Genomic DNA, 14,653 nt, shown 5'->3' with positions numbered 1-14,653 from the left:
AGCCTGTCACCGCTCCTCAGAATCTTGTTTGTGACAATAAGATTACCTCGAAATATTCTAACTTCTATTAACCACAGGCACATCCTATTCATTTCTCCTCATAAGACATTATTTCCATCCCTCATATCATCCTGGTCAACCTTCTCTGGATTGCCTCCAATGCCAGTATATCTTTCCGGAGCTAAAAGGCCCACAACTGTTCCCAGTGTTCAGTTATGGCCTAATTGGTGTCTTAATTCCCTATTACTCACTGAACTTGGATGAAGTGTTCATGGATGCGAGCTTGCAAATCATCCTATTCAGCAGCGTTCTTCATTTAACATTCAGCACTTTTCCTCCTGGCAAAGTGCACAATCTCATTTTCCCACATTCTATTCCATCGGCCAAGGTTTTGCTCATTTGCTTAACCTGTCGATATCCCTCTCCATGTCATCTTCACCACCTGCATTCCAATCAACTGTCTCTACTGCAGTCTTGGCAATAGTACACTCATTTCACATATCCAAGTAATTCATATCCATATTGTAAATAATTTTGGCCCCAGCACTGATCCCTGTGGCACATTGCTAGTTACAAGTTGCGATCCTGAACATGCCCCTTACCCCGACTGCATCATTGGTTAGCCAATCATCTATCCATACGATTAGAGGGTCACCAATATCATGTGCATATCTTTGGCTCTGCAAGCAAGTCTTCCCAAACCGTCCTTGAAAAGGTGATGGTGAGCTGCCTCTTAAATTGATTCACAAATATGATGTGGTCCATAATAAAGGTTCAGGAGCGAGTTCCAGGATTTTGATCAATAAAATCGAAGCAATGCGGATATGTCACAGTTGGAATGTTGTGTTCACACTTATCTCCTCTTGCTGGTTGAAGTGATGGAGTGGAAGTTGCTTTTGAAGAGCTGCCACTCATATAATCAAGCCAGACAGATCGATTGTGGCCAGAGACTCTGCCATTTTGACTTCTCATCAATCTACATTCTTTCCATCCAAGTTTTAGTCAGATCAAACTGCCACGCAATGCTGTTATGGCCTCAGTAAACTATAATAACGTGAAGATCGCTGGGATAATTTTCTACATCCGACTGAAATATAAACACAGATCATTGTTTCCAGTTTTGGTGGAACAAAAGACATCGTATTGGTGGATGATTACAGTTCGTGCATACACAGCTAGCCATCGATAAATATTAATCCTGTTCACTTCAATGGTCAAATTTTAATTCAGAAACCAAGTGCACTCGGTTGCTTGTAACATAGATAACATGACAAAATGGCTCATAGGAGGAGAAATGGGATATTGAGGAAGAGTGAAATGTTTGCTTTTGGTCACCTCCACAATTGTTAGAAAAACAGGTTGAAAGGATTCTTAAAAGGTGGCTGAAGTAATGATGTGGCATAACACTTCAGACAGCGCAAAGTGGAAGACGACTTTCTAGTGGAAGAAAAATACATTTCTTATTTCTGAAAGAACTGGGAAACAGACGAGGGGTTGAAATCTGACTTGGGGGCTATTTCCTATTTGTTGAGGAAGTTGCTTTATCACAGTCTAGGTTTCGAGCATAAGCTCTTAATCAGAAATAAAGGGTTGCCCAAGTGGGCTGAGAGATAAATGGGAAGGAAGTGGGACTGGAGGGAAGGCAGCTGGGAGTGCAATAGGTAGATGGAGGTAGGGATTGATGGTGATAGATCAGAGATGAGGGTGGAGCAAATAGGGGAGAAGCAAGGTGGACAGGTATGACAGGTCAAGAGGTTGGTGTCGAATTGGAAGGTTGGATCTGGGACAAGGTGGGGGAGAGGAAATGAGGAAACTGATGAAATCTACATTGATCCCTTGTAATTGGAGGGTCCCAAGGCAGAAGATGAGGTGTTGTTCCTCCAAGCGTCGGGTAGCAAGAGTTTGGCAGTGGAGGAGGCCCAGGACTTGCATGTCCTTGGTGGAATGGGAGGGGGAGTTTAAGTGTCCAGCATACGCGGACGGTGGCTTAGTTTCAGTGACGCAGAGCTGTTCGGTGAACGTTCTGCTGGTTGGCGTCCAGTTTCCCGAATTTGGATGAGACCATATTGCGAGCAATGGACATAATCTTATAAATAGATTGCGTAAATCTTAGCCTGCCGGAGTTATTTTTCTAACTAAATTAAAGAAAACTTTAATTAAATTGGGTGACTGCATGAAACGGTTTGATGGTCAGATTTGAATCATCACTCCCAAATGAGACAATGCCATGAATATCAGTGAACTGCTCTTTTTGTTAAAAACCACAAGTTCTTGATTTCTTTTCACAACTTACTGGTATTTGCACCTGCACATTCAATGTCAAACTCTGACATCAGAAATGAAATTACAGCTTTAATTTTGACTTACAATATTCGAACAAACAAATTAATGGCACACATTGAATACCAAGTCTGATTAATATGAAATTAAATTTGACCAAAAAAATATATAAAATCAAGATGGGAGATAAGAAATGGGGGAAGGGCATAAGGCAAGAAATGCAGCATCATAGAAGGTGCTCCTCCATGGAGTGTATTTTACCAACTGCCACTGCTAAATATAAACACTCTGAGATAATCCTCCGCTTTTAATGTAAACCATCGCCCTTTCCAGTAGGTACCATTTAAATGAATTAATAGATGCAACTCTTGAGCAAATCCAGCCTCCAGCCTTAGCCCCCGCTTCTTGGAGCTCGGACCTTCCTCCAGCTCCGGGGAATTGCAGCTACTGCCACTCCTCCACTGAAGAAGCTTTGGAAAGCAGATGTGAAGGCAAGATACAGAACAGAGCACCTTTAAAAATGAAAGCAGCTTACAGAGACATTGAGCAATAGCATCACATGGTTTTGACTCATCGACCTCTGGGTTATGTGACCAGCACATTCACGCAGAACTACTCTGCTTCTGGGCACCCAGCAGCTGGATTGTGGATCAGTTTAAAGTAGGTCCTATATCTCTGATTACATTGGTACACAAGGCAGTGAAGAAAGGTTTCAGTACACTGGCCTTCATCAATTTGGGAACTGAGTATAGATGTTGGCAAGTTATGTTGTAGTTATACAGGACGTTGATAAGGTTGCACCTGGAATATTGTGATCAGTTTTAGTCCCCTTGGTGTTCTGACTTCTGACTTCTTCAACTTTGCGTTTGTATTGAACTTAATGGGATACTTTGTCCAACTCAGCATGTTTAAACAATATCTCTCAGAGGGATTCATTTGAAACTTTTCAGGAGGTGTGTTCAACAAGATTGAACTATTCGAAGTTACTTGGACTCTATTTTAAACTTACATCAGGACCAGTAGTCAGAGACACGTACACCATGGAAACAAACCCTTCGGTCCAACTTTTCCATGCTGACCTGATATCTTAAATTAATCTAGTCCCATTTGACAGCACCGGACCCATATATTCTGGCAGCTCATTTCATATATGTACCACCCACTGCATGAAGAAGTTGTCCCTTTAATATATTTCGCCTCTTACTCTACATCTATGCCCCCTAGTTCTGGACTCCCACACCCCAAGGAAAGGACCTTGTCTATTACCCTGTCCATGATTTTGTAACCGCTATTAGATCACTCCTCTGCCTCCGATGCTCCAGTGAAAACTGCTGCATCCTATTCAGCCTCTCCCTGTCGCTCAAACCCTCCAACCCTCAGCAACATTCCCGTAAATCGTTTCTCATGGAGAAGTTAACGTTTCAGTTCTGAAGAAGGGTTAATGCCCAAAACGCTGACTACTCCACATCCTGGTGCTGCCTGGCTTGCTGTATTCTCCCAACCTCCTGCTTGCCTACTTTGGGTTGAAATATGTCGAGGCTCAGTGGTTACCACTGCAGCCTCACAGTGCCAGGGACCCAGGTTTGTTTTCAGCCTTGGGTGGCTGTCTGTGAGGAGTTTGCACTTTCTCCCAATGTCTGCGTGGGTTTTCTCTGGGTGGTCCTGTTTTCTTCCATAAACCAAAGATGTGCAGGTCATCTGGATGGGCCTTGCTTAATTGCCCATAGAGTTAGGTACATTAATCAAAGGGAAATGGATCTGGAAGGTTTAGTCTTTGGAGGGTCGGTGTGGTATTGTTGGGACGAAAGGCCTGTTTCCACACTGTAGCTAATCTCATCTGCACTACTTTTGTCACTAACGAATGGCAGAGTAGACTCAACAGGCTGAATGGCCTAACTTCTGCTCCGATGGTCTTGCGGTCTTAGGTTTCTCTGGATGATTTCATTGGCAATGCGCAGTCCCGGGCTCAATGAGCAGCAGTGTGCACTGAAAGCAAAACTCATAGGATCGTAGAACTCCTACAATGTGGAAACAGGTCCGTCAGCCCAACACATCTGCACTGATCTTCTGAAGAGTAACCCACTCAGATCCATTTTCCAACCCTCCATAAATTGCACACAGACCCCCAAGGGTGGAATTATTCCTGGGTTCCTGGTGCCATGAGGCAGCAGTGCTAACCCTCAGCCACCATGGAGTTGGGGGTGTCGGGGGGGGGGGGGGGAGTCAATTGATGTCCAGCAGAAAACAAAAACAGCCCGCCCACTCTCCCACTGCACCAACTGTGAGAACTGGCAGGAGGTTCAGTTCTGGGGGTGACCCAAGGCAGCATCACCGGTGGGATCTGATTGCTGGGAGCGCTGGTGCCCCCGCTGGTGCATCCGCAAGTTGCAGGAAAACATGAACCTCTTCCCGCACTCAGGCCAACTGAAGGGCATCTCCCCGGTGTGGACACATTGGTACTTCAGTCGGGCGGAGGAATTGCTGAAGGCCTTCCCGCACTTAGGGCAGCAGAATGGCCTCCCCAACCCCCACCCCCCAGTGTGGACCACCTGGTGCTTCAGCAGTGTGGAGCGGGAAAAGACCTTCCCTCATTCGGGGCAGGAGAACGGCTTTTCCCCGGTGTGGACAGACTGGTGCCTCAGCAGGGCCGAGGAATTGCTGAAGGCCTTCCCGCACATAGGGCAACTGAACGACATCTGACCAATGGGCGAGTAGGTCGGAGGAAAGAGCAAAGCCCTTCCTGCACTCGGGGCAGAAGAACGGCCTCTCCTCAGTGTGGATCCACTGGTGTCTCAGCAGGTGGGAAGAACTGCTGAAGGCCATCTCACACTTGGGGCCGGAGAACAGCTTTCCCCGGTGTGGACCTACTGGTACGTCAGCAGGGCCGAGGAATCACTGAAGGCCTTCCCACACTCAGGGCAGTAGAAGGGCCTCTGCCCTCTGTGAACCCATTGGTGCTTCAGAATCCTTTCAAATTTCGCAATACCTTTCTGATAGGAGGGAGACCAGAATTGCACACAATATTCCCAAAGTGATCTAACCAATGTCCTGTACAGCCACAACATAACTTCCCAACTCCAATAATCAGTCAGAGGATTGCGAAAGCTTTCAGAACCCACAAAAAACAAACAGGAAAGAATGGAGGGGCGAACCGAAATTTTGAGAGTCAGCTTGGAAGCATCAATGAGAAATCGGCGGACTGGGTTTATTGGGTACCCGTTCTCCTTAAATACACTATATACGTATTTCTCTTGTGCTCTTCGTAGTTTCTCTGTGCTGCAGTGTGTAGTGGCTCGTTGAAATAATGTCCTGATGCAGCTTCGTTTGTGGGTGTTGGGATGATTGTTTCTGTGGTTAAGCACTTGGTTTGCGTGTGTTGTTTTTCTGTAGACGCCAGTTTGAAGTTCACCCTTGACTGTTCGCTCTACTGTGACATCTAAGAATGGCACTTTGTTGTTGTTCTCCTCCTCTTCAAATCAGGAGCCACCCTCAGGCCATAGTCTCACTACTTGGAACACCAATATACAGACTAGTCAAAGGCCTCCACTGAAGACTAAAACACCAAGTCGAAGATTCACGCCACTCCATTTACTCCATCCAAGAATTCCTGAACACCAAAGACACTAAGTTAGAAGAAGATGGAATAATGATGTCCTTTGACATAACAGCCCTGTTCACATCCACTAACATCAACGTGGCCAAAGAAAACTGAAGACACTACTCGAAGAACCAAAGACACAAACACAGCATCAACTTCATCAGCAAAGATAGCACTATCCAGCTCGTGGAACTGTGCATTACCACCCACTTCATATTCAGTAACAAGCCCGACAAACAAATCAACGAAATACCCTATCAGAAGCAATAATGCAGAGGCTCAAACCAACAGCCCTTCCAACGATCCAACACAAACATTGTGTCCGCCACAGTGATGACACTCTTGTCATCAAAAAATTAAGCAAATTAGAGGAAACCTACAACACCATCAACAATATCCTTACTGGCATAAAATTCACAAAAGAGGAGAACAACAACAAAGTGCCATTTCTAGATGTCACAGTAGAGCGAACAGTCAATGGTAAATTCAAAACAGCGTCCACAGGAAAACAACACACACGAACCAAGTACTTAGCTACAGAAGCAATGATCCCGACACATACAAACCAGCTTGAATCAGGACACTATTTCAACGAGGAACGACACACTGCAGTAGCCAGTAACGACGAAGACCAATAAGGAACTGTACAGCGCATTTAAGGAGAATGGGTAGGCAGAAGATCCACTGAGAAATACTTCCCTGACCGGGAATCGAACCCAGGCCGCAGCGGTGAAAGCGCCGAATCCTAACCACTAGACCACCAGGGAAACAGCAAACCCACTTCACAGCCCTATTGTAAATTGCTTCCCTGCCCGGAAATCGAACCCGGGCCACGATCGTGAGAAGGCTTCCATCCATGTCATTGCTTGTATCCATTGCTCCCGATGCGGTCTCCTCTACATTGGGGAGACAGGAGACTCCTCGCAGAGTCAAGTCACAGCGCTTGAGGGAACATCTCCAGGACACCTGTACCAATCAACCCCATCACCCTCTGGCCCAACATTTCAACCCCGCTCCCACTCTGCCGAGAACATGCAGGTCCTGGGCCTCCTCCATCGCCGCTCACTCCCCAACCGATGCCTGGAGGAAGAACGCCCCATCTTCCGCCTCGGATAAATTCAACCCCAGGACATCAATGTGGACTTCACCAGTTTCCTCATTTCCCCTACCCCCACCTTACCTCAGTTTCAACCTTTCAGCTCAGCGCTGTCCTCATGACCTGTCCTACCTGCCAATCTCCCTTCTCAACTGTCCGCTCCACCCTCCTTTCTGACCTGTCACCTCCATCCCCACCCCTATTCATCTATACTCTTTGCTACCTTCGGCCCAGCACACCCCCACCCCCAATTTATCTCGCCATCCCAGGAAGCGTCCTGCCTCTAATCCTGATGAAGGGCTTTTGCCCGAAACGTCGATTTTCCTGCTCCTCGGAAGCTGTCTGACCTGCTGTGCTTTTCCAGCACCACTCTGATCTAAACTTTGGTTTCCAGCATCTGCAGTCCTCACTTTTGCCTACCCAATAAACCCAGTGTGACGATTTCACATCAACAAACTGACACTAGCAGACACAACGTCTGCAGATTCCCTCGCCACATTACTTTACATTGAAGACATCTGTGAAATGATTTCCATACAACTCAACCCTCTCAGCATTAAACAACGGCTAATGAACCTGAAATACCCGATACAAACAACCCGCAAACGAATGTTATTTACAAAATACCATACAAGGAAATATATACATGAACTCTGCCGCACAGTTCTCTGTGGCAAGAAATGCTGGGATGAGATAAGGAATATTTTTTCAGCCAAAACGAATCAGCACTGACTAGACAGCCATTTACAATCACCCCTGTCAGCCCAGGATGGAAGACCAGAAGGGGTGAACAGTTTTCTTATTTCCTGAAGATTTACAAAGCTGAGACTGGGTTTTGGCGTTTCTTCCCTTTCCACTCCCAGGAGCCGCAGTGGTTGGGGCGGTGAGTTGGGGAAAGTGAAATGTGCCCGTGAGCAGCGTGTGGGGCTCTTTCAGCTTCCCCTCCTCTGACAGCGCTGTGACGGGACTCTGATGTTCTCAGGGACACTTACTGACGCGAGACAGTGAAAAGAGTCTCATTCCCGCAGATCGGGAATTCAAACCTTATGCCGGCTTCAGGACAATGAGAAAGATTAATTGCGGCGTTTGAAGAAGCTGTGAGCTGCATTTCAAACAGGTAGGTGGAGTCAGATGCGTCATCCATTGCGCCCCTGGCACTGTGCGTACCTGACGCCACCATGATGCAGACTTCTGACGTTAACACGGACATACGCAGCAATGGGAACATTCACAAGGTGAACAGCCAAAGATAATCACCGTCACTGCTTCCCTTCCATAGTCACAACTTTGTGAAGCAGTATCGTTAACTGGGAAATAAAACACCTTTGTCCTCAGGTGCCTGCTTCATTTCGATCACGACTTCACGCCCCTCACTGTTCGAGTCTCATTTCCAAACTCTTGGCTCATATCCTCAAAAGCAGCTCTGTGGGTATCTGCTTGTCCCACGCTGACAGGCAGTTGGTTGCAGATTCCCGACCAGTCCCAATGTGATTGAAATATTTCAACCCCTCCACTGATTTGCATCTTTAAAAAAAACGTGGAGCAATCTCCCTTTCTTTTTGACGACAGTTCTCAACTGTAGTCGGCAGGGTTCACACCTGCGTGGGGAAACCGCAATGGATTTCATGTCCTTCGCATTCACCACTCGGTCCACCAATACAGAACCACACTGACAGCTTCATTTCCCAGGTCTCTCTGCCTGTGGAGCTGAGAAAGAGTAAATCATTGCAGAGTTTATTCGAATCCAATCACTTAACAGGTTTCGAAAGGGTTAAATATCTGCAAATGGCGAGTCTGCGTGTTTCATCCCGAAAGATGAAATGGACGTTCAGTTAAAAACAAAACCAGAAATTGCAGCAGCAACTCAGCAGGTCAGGCAGCATCTGTCGAAAGAGAATCAGAGACAACATTTCAGAACTCATTTTTTTCCTCATCCAGGTACAGCCAAACCTACTGAGTTTCTCCAGCAGTTTCGCTTCCTGTCTTGGACTGTCAGCATCCGCAGTCCTTTACGTTAGAATTTCAATCAATTCAGAAACCCCTTTGTGCTTCCTCAGTGGAAAAGATTTCCGTTTGGGAAACATTTTCCTGACACCGTTAAAAACACGCATCTTTACAGCCCAGAAAGCCCTACGAGCGAGAACAACAAACGCTCCGTCCCGGTGTGGTCTCAAACCACCAACCTCTCGGTTAATAGCCGAACGCACTGACCAGTTGCGCCATAGAGACAGGCTCGGACCGCTACGCACAATCTCGTTGAGGAAGCTACTATTCAATTCATAATTCAACCTGCCCCGCCCAGAATTACCATTGTCAAAGCACTGATAACATGGTCGTCTGGTGTCAGCTCGGATTTCAGGTCCTGATTTCTCTGTCCTTTGGTCTCCCTGTTCCAACAGAGTTAAATGTTGTCTGTTCTCAGCTCTGCTCGATTTCTGCTGAATCTTTGACTCACTTTTAAACCTTCTGGAGCAATGAAATATTCTGAGCCTCCTGGAAATGACAACTTATCTATACCTCTCCTGATTTTAAAAATCTCGATAAAGTTATCTGTCAACTTGCTAGGCTTCGTTGGAATAATGTCCCAGCTTCTTCTTAACTCAAACCCTCCATTCCCAGCAGCACGCTGGTAAAGTAGGGAATAGGGATTTGTAGCAAATCACATAAATGTACTGTCTGAAAAAATCTGGCTGTGTTCTTGCCTGAGATATTGAGAGTCCCTGGTGTAAGTAATTACGAATGCAATTATTTTGGTTACAGAATTGAACAATCATTTTGCAAAAAAGGGGTCTACTCTGATAAGGAGGTAGTGGTCATTTCTAGGGTAAGTGAACAGTTTGTAGATCAGGGAGATGAAGTTCCAGACACTTGGGAAAGGCAAGAAATGACTGTGATAGAAACGACAAAGAACTGTGGATGCTGGAAATCTGAAACAAAAACTGAGAACACTGGAAAAACTCAGCAGGACTGGAAGCATATGTGGAGAAAAAGCAGAGATAAGGTTTCCAGTCCAACAACTCCTCTTCAGGATTCTGAAATAGTTTGTGAGAACCTCTTAAGACTACTGCTCCGCTTTAAGACCATAATACACAGGAGCAGGATGAGGCCATTTGGCCCATCAAGTCTACTCCACCAGTCGATCATGGCTGATATATTTCTCCATCCCATTCTGCTGCCTTCTCCTCATAACCCTTGACTCCTTACTAATCAAGAACCTATCTCTGTCTTAAACGCCCTCAATGACTTGGCATCCTCAACCCTTCTCCTACTGGAAACATCATCTCCACATCCACACTATCCGGTCATAGAGTAGCACAGCGCTGCCTGATTCACTGTGATCTTCAGCATTTGTTGTTTTCAGGAAGGATTCCAGCATCTACAACAATGCGTTTCTAAATTTTGTACCCAAGTGGTTAGCTCTCCCTGGATCGCGTGAGATTTAACCTTACTCAACAATCCACTGTGTGGTACAATTAACAAAGTTCCCAGTCCCCACCTCCTTTTGCACACGTAAGTAGCACAATCAGTGGTGAGCACTGCTGCCTCACAGCACCAAGGACCCGCGTTCTATTCCAGCCTTGGGGCGACTGTCTGTGCGGATTCGCTCGCACATAAGCGTTTGCATATTCTCCCTGCCGTGTCTGCGTGGGTTTCCTCCAGCTGCTTTGGTTTCCTCCCAAAGTCTAACGATGTGCGGTTTCGGGAGAAGTGACCATACTAAATGGGCCCAGAGTGTGCAGTAAGTGTAGTGTAATGGGATAGGTGAAATTGTGTGCATGGGTTACACTTTGGATGGTCTGTGTGGACTTGTTGGGCTGAATGGCGTGTTTCCACATTGTAGGAATTCTACGTGGCATTCCCCCAACTCCAGAGTCTCAGCACTCTTGGCTTTTCCCATGGACAGTGTTGGGGAGGGAAACATTGTTTTACACGGGAGGAAGGTTCAGCGAGTGTGAAGCTAAAAGTACACGCAGTGCATTGCTTGAGCTGTTTTCCCCGGTATACCAGAGGCTGAGGGGTGACCTTACAGACGTTTATAGAGTCATGCAAGGCATGGATAGGTTAAATAGACAAAGTTATTTCCCAGGGATGAGAGAAGTCCAGAACAGGAGGGTAGTATGTTTGGCGTGAGAGAGGCAAGTGTAAGGCATGATCTGCCGGAGGAAGTAGTGGATGTAGGTCCAATTATAACATTTAAAAGGCGTCTGGATGGATATATGAATAGGAAGAGTTCAGAGGGATATGGGCCAATTGCTGGTAAATGAGACAAGATTAATTTAGGCTATCTGGTCGGCACGGATGAGTTGAATCGAAGGACCAGTTTTTGTGTTGTGTATCTCTATGACTCTGGCTTGCCCGTAATGTTTGCCATGCCTGTATGTTCAGTTTCTATCTGGTGTCGGTGCCAATGCCTTGATATCTCATTTCCTCCACCTCCCCAGATGTTAACCATTCCGTGTCTGGTTGTTTCTCAAGAAGCTGCATTGAAGGTTCATCCTGAATTGATACTTTTTTTGCTTCCCAAAATCAGACTTACTCACTCCTAGATGTCGTGAAAGATACTAACATTCAGGTGGAGGTATCCAAAATTCAGAGGCGTCTGTCTTGATGTTTTCACTTTTCGGTCTCTGTAAGATCCTGAATCAGTACCATCGGGAGAGTTAGTTTGAGCGGAGTGAGAATAGAGAAGTGAGAGGGGGTGGGATAGTGCTTTCAATTTTGTGGAAAAAGAAAAGAGTGTTCTGCGGAAAGTAGAATTGCTTGTTTGGAATTTCTAACCTGGACTGACAGTGATGATTTTTGTAATCTATTTTTACAGATTATTTGAAGATCTGAAGACGGAAGTTTCAATATCAATAGCTGAAGGGCTTTGCCTGAAACATTGACTCTGTTGCTCCTCAGATGCTGCCTGATCTGCTGTGATTTTCCAGCATTGCACTTGAACTCTGACCTTTCAGCATTTGCAGTCCTCAATTTCACGTCAATGTCTGACAGTCACTGAATCCATCGGGACTATAACAATTTTCGACCATGATTCTGTGAGAAGGTACCAAGCTTTTTGGTTCCTGTTTCAGTGCGTTTTCAACATCAGTGAGACTGGAAGAGAGACCCTACTGTTGCAGCACTCTGATTGTGGAGCCAGTAAATATTATACAGACTGGGAAGAGGAATTCACGGCAGAGAGGTACTGTACACGCGTTTGTGTGCAGGTGAAGCTTCAGTCATGGAGAAACCTAAGGAATCCCGTCCCGTGGAGAAACCGTGGAAGTGTGGCGACTGTGGGAAAAGCTTCCGTTTCCCATCTGACCTGGAGACTCATGGGCGCAATCACACCAGGGAGAGACTGTTCTCCTGCTCTGAGTGCGGAAAGGGCTTCAGCAATTCCACCCGCCTGAATTGATACATTTTTTGCTTCCCAAAATCATACTTACTCACTCCTAGATGTCGTGAAAGATACTAACTTTCAGGTGGAGGTATCCATAATTCAGAGGTGTCTGTCTTGATGTTTTCACTTGATGAGCCATCAGCGGGTCCACATTAGGAAGAGGTCCTTCAGCTGCCCTGAGTGCGGGAAGACCTTCAGCAATTCCTCTGCCCTGCTGAGGCACCAGCGGGTCAACACCGGGGAGAGCCCGTTCTACTGCCTCAAGTGTGAGAAGGGCTTTACCCAGGCATCCCACCTTCAGATCCATACGGGGGAGAGGCCCTTCCCCTGCCTAGAGTGCGGGAAGGCCTTCAGCAATTCCTCCCACCTGCTGAGGCACCAGCGGGTCCACACTGGGGAGAGGCCGTTCACCTGCCCCGAGTGCAGGCAGAGGTTCTCATCATTCTGCACCTTGCAGAAGCACCAGTGGGCACACCAGTGCTCCCAACAATCTGATTCTGCTGGTGAAACTGCTGTGGGTCACTGCGAGGACTGAACCCCTGCCCATTCTGACAGTGCTTGTAGTGGGAGAGTCGGTCGGATTTTTTTGTTTTATGCCGTCGTGCTCCCCCACCCCCGCAACTTTGCTTCCAGTGGGCACTGCTGCTCGTTGAGACCAGGAGCTGTTCTCTCTAGTGTTTTCTGTCCAGTTAAAGAATTATTGGCTCTGTCTGGGAACGGGCTCCAGTCTGTAAGAAATAGCTGAATACTTCAGGGTGTCCATTCACATTCAGCAGTGACTTTGAAATTAAATTTACGGTTATGTGCCTGTGAACAACTCATCATCGAAGGATTGCCCAACGGCTTGGCAATCCATTGTTGGGAACTGTTTGCTTGAATTGATAATTTTAAAAATTCTCTTCCTTAATTTACCCCTTAATTTTGTGTCTATGGGATGGTGGAGGACTTGATCATAAGGCTTAAATCATTGCTATTAACTGGATTATCTTGTTTAACTTTGCCCTAGTAAATTTGCGGTATTCATAATTGTATGTTCTTGTTTAAATTATAATTCTGGTGTGCAAGATCTGTTCATCAAGTGTGGTCCTCTTGATGAAACTGCTGTGGGTCACTCCCAGGACTGAGCCCCTGTGCATTCTGACAGTGTGTGTGCAGTGGGAGAGTCAGTGGGCTTTTTTGTTTTATGCCCTTGCCCCACCCTGCCCCGCCGCCAACTTTGCTTCCATTGGGCGTTGCTGCTTGTTGAGCCCAGGAGCTGTTCTCTCTAGATTCTACTGTCCAGGTAAAGAATTGTTGGCTCTTGCTGAGAATGAGTCCCAGCCTGAAAGAAATGGCTGAATACTTTGGGGTGTCTATTCACATTCAGCAGTGACTTTTAAATTAGATTTACAGTTACGTGTCTGTGAAAAACTCATAGTCCAAGTATTGCACAAAGGCTTGGCAATACATTCTTGGAAACTGTTTGTTTGAATTGGTAAGTTTTAAAAATAAATTCTTTCTTAATTTGCCGCTTAAATTTCTGTCTATGAGATGATGGGGGACTTGATCAAAGGGTTTAAATCATTGCTATTAATTAGATTATCTACTTAAATTTGCCCTAGAAAAGTTGCCGTAATTATAATTGTTGGTTTTTGTTTAAATTATAATGTTGATGGTGCAAGATCTGTTCTTCATCAAGTCTGGTTCGGAACAGTTGAGAAATTGAGGGACATTGCATGTATTAATTTCACTGTGTTGTGAATCTGGTGAGAGTGACATTCATTTGTATTGGGTTGCTTACCATTAGTTGTAATGTCTTTCACCCCAACTATTCACTATAGTAGTGAGTTCCACAGTCTCACCACACTCTGAGGTTTTTCATGAAATCCTTAGTACAGAATTGGAAGGGAAAATGTTGACGAGGGCAGAATATAGGGTCTTAACTGCAAAAGCCAGGAAGTCATTCGACAAAGTAAGACCATGACAATGTAGGGACAAATAAGGAACTTTGACAGCATTGAAGACGTCACACGTCAGAGCTCAAGATAATGGTCGTGACAAAAAGAAAAAGTACTCTGCTGATATTGGATATTGTAATTCGAGATGCTGTAGTTGGTTGAATATGATGACATAAGAGAGTAAATAACCAAAACCACGAATGTAATTTGATGTCGGTAACCATAAAGCAAGTGTATACTATTGATTGATAGAGGTCAATTGCGTGCAAGTAGGCCATTCAGCCCATCGAGTCAACATTGACTGACCGTCCCACCCAGACCCAGTTCGTTACCCTATCTCTGCAACCCTGCATCTC

At 45.8% G+C, this 14,653-nt stretch overlaps 1 protein-coding gene and 1 non-coding gene across 2 annotated transcripts in view; one reads left to right on the top strand and one right to left on the bottom strand.

The window, feature by feature from the left end:
• Positions 1–14,653, top strand: part of LOC148143415 (uncharacterized) — a 753,683-nt gene that overhangs the window by 502,263 nt on the left and 236,767 nt on the right. The window lies entirely within an intron of this gene.
• trnae-uuc (transfer RNA glutamic acid (anticodon UUC)) lies at positions 6,574–6,645 on the bottom strand. Its single transcript has one exon. It is a non-coding gene; the product is annotated as a tRNA-Glu (tRNA).

Source organism: Chiloscyllium plagiosum, unplaced genomic scaffold (genome assembly GCF_037043375.1).
Source record: "Chiloscyllium plagiosum isolate Xiang-an unplaced genomic scaffold, Cpla_swu_hap1 HiC_scaffold_27, whole genome shotgun sequence".
Lineage (NCBI taxonomy): Eukaryota > Metazoa > Chordata > Chondrichthyes > Orectolobiformes > Hemiscylliidae > Chiloscyllium > Chiloscyllium plagiosum.
The sequence above is the reverse complement of the archived record's forward strand: the minus strand, read 5'-3'. Positions and strand labels throughout refer to the sequence as shown.